Consider the following 7057-nt stretch of genomic DNA (forward strand, 5'->3'; position numbering starts at 1 on the left):
CTTTAAGGTTTAGGATTCTGAATTAAGTAAGATGTAAAGTCTGACCAGTAATATTAGTATGATCTAGCACCATATTGCAGAATTTTACTGGAACAAATTTTTTCATAATATTAACTAGGTATCACGCTATACATGAGAAAAACAGCGCCCTCTTGACAATGAGGCTTGACATATATGTAGGTCAGGCTTTATAATCAGAGATTTCAGAGGTCTTTTACAGTGAGTATTATATTCTTTCAGCCGTATTCATAAAAAATCCTTAAATGAGGAATGATCAGCTTATTAACTAATCCACTGTTTAGGCTTAATAAGCCGTTGATAAGAACCATGATTTATAAACGTTTATTAGGGGTTTCTTAACTAATAAGCAGATTAGACGCGTTATGTTGGCATCTTGGCACATAGACAAAAAATGGCTGAACATTAATTTAAAAAAAAAAAGTTTGACAGCAACACTAGCGGTAAATCGTAAAATCCTGAACAATGCGATGTACAATTTTAACCAGTTTTCTGGGTTATTTTATATTAAAATAGCCTCTGCATCACAAAAACATATAAATAATATTGCACGGCTGGAAATTTTACAAAACTTGGTAAGTATAACCACCTATATCATAGGCTGATAATCAGACATGTCTCCTTTTTAAAGTTACAAGTACCTAATTATGAGTTCTTTGCAAGCAATATTGATAAACCTATGTGTTATTGGTTATAGTTTCAATATATTGTGAGGTAAAGAGGACGGAGTCAAGAATTGGAGAAATCACAGCAAGAAATCACCGCAAGCCCGCCTGCGCGCCATCGCCACCGTGATACCACGGATTCCAACACATTTTGTTCTGGTGGCGAAACACGAACGATATTGACACTATTCATATCAAATGATCGGTGAAGATAAATCAGGTGAGCAAGGTTTGGTTATTCATTTTTATATTTTATATGAGCCTAGAGTGTCCCACTGCTGGCCAAAGGCCTCTCTCCTCCCTTTCCACGTTTTATTCATTACTTAACGTAAAATGTGGTAGTATTTTCATGAACATACACTCGACACCCAAAAAATTAACGGCCTCTTCATTTTTAATTTGACATTTGATTTGACTTACTATCGGTGTTTTCTAGAAGAGCAGAGCTAAGCTAGTTAGGAGCTGTTTATAATTAGAATTAGTGGATAACATACTTAACCAACCACGATGGAACCAATTTATCAGTGAAGTGGCGATTTATCTTCAAACCTTTTTTGTTTGGCTTGGGCGCAGAGTTAAGCGCTTGCAACTAGACAGTGACAATGTTTGCAGTGAAACATCTCAGCCAATAGCCGCATTAAAAGGCAAACTCCACAATTCATAATGAGGCAGAAATGTTCATTATTCACAGGAGTGTCGCTGTTGGTAGGTTATGTAATTTAAAACCAACATAGATATCAATATGATTTTTACATAATGTTCTTATCAATCATAACACACCTGTGTAGGTTAATTATTTGTTTAAAAGTATATTAGCATTTCAATCCATAACTTTGTTATTATTATTATTTATTCATTTATTTAAAACTTTATTGCACAAAAGAATAACTTAATGTACAAAAGGCGAACTTAATGCCATGAGGCATTCTCTACCAGTCAACCTTAAGGCCAAGCAGAAAATATTGTTGTAATATTGTATAATTTCATTTTTTCAAACTACCATTGCCGGCAAGAAACAGTGTAGGTACACTAGGTACAAGTATGTAACTGTGAACAAAACAGACATGTATGTAATTCTTAAGTTCTGCTGTGAGATAGCTATGGTATTGACAAACAACAACAGAATCTCTGCCTGGATGGAGATCCATTATTCCATATAGTTGCCACAACAATATGGAAATTATTCCATATCGCCATATCCATTAGGATGTTGTACTTAAACTAAAAATAAAAGATGATATAGTTTGATTCAATGAATATATTAATTGAAACTGTGTTCTTTTCAGGTTGTGAGTATTCCATCATCAGCTATTGTCCGGAGCTGGCTAAATAATCCGGAGGCCACACTGTTCTGGCATCTAACCAGCCAGCAAATGAAGTTGGTTGTACTGAAATAAAGAAAAAAATATTAACTAGTTTGATGATTATAAAATGTAATAAAATTGTTATATTCAAGTGGGTTGTTTGATTTCCCTAAATTAACACATGAAATATGTTGATATGTTATAAATCTTATAATAAAAATATCAGTTTAAAATACATGAACTTGTTTTATTTATCTATCACCATGTCAAAAATTAACTCTGCTCAGTGTGGACTTTCAACACTGAACTCAGTATTCAGTGCAGTGGCAGCGTTAACAGTGCATAAATCCAACCAAAGTAGGCCAACCATAGTTTATTTTGATAGGTATATTATATTTTAGTGATAATGATACCTACAAATTGGAATATGATATGTCCCACAACAAAGATACCTATATACCTGCCCATACTATTCAATTAAGTATCTTCAGTATTGCTGTGCCCTTACAGGGTCCTATGTAATATGTGCGCAATTAATACCTTTTAGTTAGAGCTTGAGAATACCGTGATCTTATAATGAATCAACGTTTTATGGCAGGTAATGAGTATGTAAGAAAAGTATACTCACGTCTTTGCGCTGTAGTAGTTTTCATTCTTTTATGATAGGCATATTGGTTGGTGAGGTGCTTTATCCGACGCCGGTGCCCCAGTCGTGATGTCTAGTCTTATGTATAACAGCTCGTATCGCATAAATTGCTTGCATCTTGATGAATCCGACACACAATCATGCAAACAAAACAACTCCTAGCAAAGGCGCAATATCTAGGTTTCCCGCTATTTGCGCACTATATCTAGGTATATAATGGTTTATCTCCTTATTTACACATATTAAACCACTCATTTATTAAATTTAGAGGTTTTTTAAACAAAAAGAACACCCAAATCACTAAATTACGATACAAGTCTCATCTACGTTTGCACGAATTTGTGAAATGCTGTCTTGTCAAAATCAGCTGTTTTGTGACCGCCATCTTGGAAAATAGCAGATAATAAACAGATAAAGAAGGGTCCTCGGCTCCGTAACTTTCCGAGGATTTAATGAAGAGATGATCAACTGTTTAGCGCTAAAAAGTGTTTATGAATCACGTTTTGTGACATCCGGTTATCAGCAACTGATGATCAATGCTCTAACTGTTTATGAATACGGCTGTAGTCTTTTACTAACTACCATCCCTTACCTACTTAAATGTCAAAATAATGGTTAAAACTTTCAGGTAGTCTGTTCGTGAAAATCATCGTGGAATGTATTGAGCTTCATACGTTCCACGACTCTTCTCTCTCCGCACATTCTCTAGAGTCGATCTGTGCGAAAAGAGACGTGGAACATCGGAACCAATACATTCTCATGACTCATCTCTTTCCGCACAGGAGGGCTACCACGAAAACCGAAATTAGCACATTGCGGGGATCTTTCTCTTTTACTCCAATGAAGGCGAAATAGGGGATATTACTGCAATGTTCTGCCGCCAGAGTGCAGCACTACCGACTCTAGTAAATACATAGACTAACTTATACATACTGTGCCTTAAACTGTTTTTAGGGTTCCGTACCCGAAGGGTAAAACGGGACCCTATTACTAAGACTGCTGTCCGTCCGACCGTCCGTCCGTCCGTCCGTCCGTCCGTCCGTCTGTCCGTCCGTCCATCCGTCCGTCCGTCTGTCACCAGGCTGTATCTCACGAACCGTGATAGCTAGACAGTTGAAATTTTCACAGATGATGTATTTCTGTTGCCGCTATAACAACAAATACAAAAAACAGAATAAAATTTAAGTGGGGCTCCCATACAACAAACGTGATTTTTGACCGAAGTTAAGCAACGTCGGGCGGGGTCAGTACTTGGATGGGTGACCGTTTTTTTTGCCTTTTTTTTGCATTATGGTACCCCTTCGTGCGCGAGTGCGACTCGCACTTGCCCGGTTTTTTGACAAGTTTTCACAGACAATAAAATATGACACTGATGCACCAAGGCGGTTTGTTAACAAGGGCCTACCGGTAAACGCGAAAATCGGAATTTAGTTATTTGCCTCTTTATCTCTCGAATACGCATGAGTCATAGAGTCGCACCAAGAAAATTCTGCAGCGGATTTGATAGCCCACGCAATATAAGTGTTATTTATACGTCATAATTTCATAGAAGTTTGACGTCTAAAATGACACTTGCACTGCGTGGGCTATCAAAATCGATGCAGACTTTTAACGGTCTGAATCTAGAGAGGCAGAAACCGAACTTTCGATCGTCGTGTTTCACAGTAGGTTTCACGTATTGACGCATGAAGTGTCATTGATGTTTGTTTACTGTATGTGCTAGTTGTGCCATCTACGTAGAGCTTTGCCTAATATTCCCCATTAGAATGACAGAGAAATAACAGTTATAACCATAGCTAAGACTCTACAAGTCTACAGCAAGGCCTGTTGACTTGCTTGGTAATATCAAAAATATGGAAGGTAGAGATGAGGAAAACAATCTTCATGTATTAAAAAGTGTCCCTCAAAAACATTAAATAGGCCGCGCCGCGGCGCCACTGTGCATCGTGAACCAATTATTGACGGTCTTTTAGCCTTGTCGGTAGTGACCCCGCTTATGAAGCAGGAGGTCCCGGGTTCGAATCCCGATAAGAGTATTTATTAGCTTTTTATTATTTGTATTTGTAGGTATTTAATACCAATATATAAATTAATATTGATATACATATGTAAGTTGAAAAAGATAGAGAACAGAAATTGTGATGACCAGCATCACTGGAGGAGGCCTTCACCCTCACAGGAGGGGTTGTGGCAGAATAAATTACAAGAAAAAAATATAATTACTTACTACTTATTACATAACCAAGCATAATAGAACATTGATTTGAGGAATATTAAATATTATTGTAATACTAAACCTAATGTAAATTTAAGTTTATAATATTGTGTTTGTTTTACCGGCGAGAAATAAAAGGCTCTTTTTTGTTTTTCGTTTTTAATATTAATATAAAAGTAAAATATAAAAACACTTACAAAACAAAAAAAAAAACACCCGAACACATTTTTATATATGTATAATGTAGTGGCGGATTTGCAGTCTTTGCCGCCCTAGGCCCCAGGCCCTGTAGCCGCCCCTTTCTCAGCACCCATCATATTGACTACATTTTGAGTTATTTCTTGTTAACATCAGCGAATGTTTTGTCACAATTTGCCTGCATCTGACCCTTGATCCAGTCTCTAGGTGTTGGTCGAGACTCTTCGCTATGAGACCGTCCGCTGAGACGACTATCGCAACAATGATCGTCGAGTCAACATCCCACATGGCGGTAATCTCGTATATAAAGTATTACTTACCTAAGTATCACTAGTGAGATTGAGTTGGAAATCAAAACCTGAGTGTGCGCGCTGCGCGGTAGTTTTCAGCGAATGCGAGTTCTTAGTTCGGGGCGAACTATTAGTAATTAAGACAATAACTTGACATTTTTCCTATTCATTTTAGTTTTGGTTTTGGCTGCGGCGTAACGTTTATTTTTATATTTTGCCAGAAAGTGGGCTCGCATAACCACGTACCTACATATCGATAACATTTTTTAATATATGTTTGAAATGGTCGACACATCCAACTTTTATCAATGCTCCTTTTAGTCATTCTTGCGTAATTTCACTGATCGTCTCCATATTGGTTAAAGCTTTGCTTATTACTCTTAACATACATTTCTCTATCATTTTGGTCAGATTGAATAGATCGTCACTAGCATAAATTAACCCGCCGTATAAATCCATTTTATCGATTACGTCGTTTCTCACTAACAGTTTTCCCTCATTAGGACTCATTTGTATGAGTTTTAAACAATTATTGCATTTTACGATTTTTCGCAATTTGCGGACGATGTACCCAGCAATGTAAGACTAAACCGCGTCACTGGTTTACAGCCTCGTTGTAATCATGGTCTTCATAACCATGAATCAATGGTTACCAGATCCTTCGCTCCTAGTAAGTTCTTCAGCAAATCCTTGCCGGAAACATTACAACCGGGCGTATTAGGGAAAAACGAGACGCCAATCGGTAAACTTGTGCAAAAATTTTGGGATCAGGGTGATCGTTTCCTCCACACGAATATCTCATGACGGAAAAAAATCCGAGACGACTATCGCAACAATGATCGTCGAGTCAACATCCCACGTGGCGGTAATCTCGTATATAAAGTATTAGTAGGTATCACTAGTGAGATTGAGTTGGAAATCAAAACCTGAGTGTGCGCAGTAGTTTTCAGCGAATACGAGTTCTTAGTTCGGGGCGAACTACTAGTAATTAAGACAATAACTTGGCATTTTTCCTGTTCATTTTAGTTTTGGTTTTGGCTGCGTCGTAACGTTTATTTTCATATTTTGCCAGAAAGTGGGCTCGCATAACTACGTACATATCGATAATTTTTTTGATACTTGTTTGGAATGGTCGGCACATCCAACTTTTATCAATGTTTCTTTTTGTAATTCTTGCGTAATTTCACTGATCGTCTCCATATTGGTTAAAGCTTTGCTTATTGCTCTTAAGGTGGTTCTCCTTATCTGAATTTCATACAATTGTATTTACAGATTTTCTCATAATAAGTTGATTTCCCGCACTTTAAACCTTGATCCATATCTTAATATGGATCGTTTGTTTTTGCAAAATGAAAAATTATGACCAGTTATTCAATGATATTATTTACAAATTCATTTAAAAATTTAGAAGATTTTGCTCTAACGCTTGTTTGTGTGAGTGATCTTTACGCTATCCATGTGAAACAAGATGGCGAGGTTAAGTTTAATCATAACCAACAAAGATGTCACTTTACCACAGGCTACCTGACTAAGTAGTGCCTAATTTGCTCGATAGGTGGTATTAGCGTAAAGGTATATGATTCACAAAATATATTGTACTGGTTTAGCTGACAAACCATTACCAGTAAAATTTAATCCCTTGATTAGTTATGTAAGTAACTACTAATCGCAGGTCAAGCCTGATTTGGTTTCTAAAGGGTTTCCAGGAATCTTCGACAATC

At 36.9% G+C, this 7057-nt stretch overlaps 1 long non-coding RNA gene across 1 annotated transcript; it reads left to right on the forward strand.

Annotated features, from left to right (window-relative positions):
- The first annotated feature begins 309 nt into the window (after positions 1 to 309).
- On the forward strand, positions 310 to 2265 carry LOC134678703 (uncharacterized). The gene is made up of 3 exons (XR_010100228.1): positions 310 to 593; positions 716 to 903; positions 1970 to 2265. It is a non-coding gene; the product is annotated as an uncharacterized LOC134678703 (long non-coding RNA).
- The last annotated feature ends 4792 nt before the right edge of the window (positions 2266 to 7057 follow it).

This window comes from Cydia fagiglandana, chromosome Z (assembly GCF_963556715.1).
Source record: "Cydia fagiglandana chromosome Z, ilCydFagi1.1, whole genome shotgun sequence".
Classification (NCBI taxonomy): domain Eukaryota; kingdom Metazoa; phylum Arthropoda; class Insecta; order Lepidoptera; family Tortricidae; genus Cydia; species Cydia fagiglandana.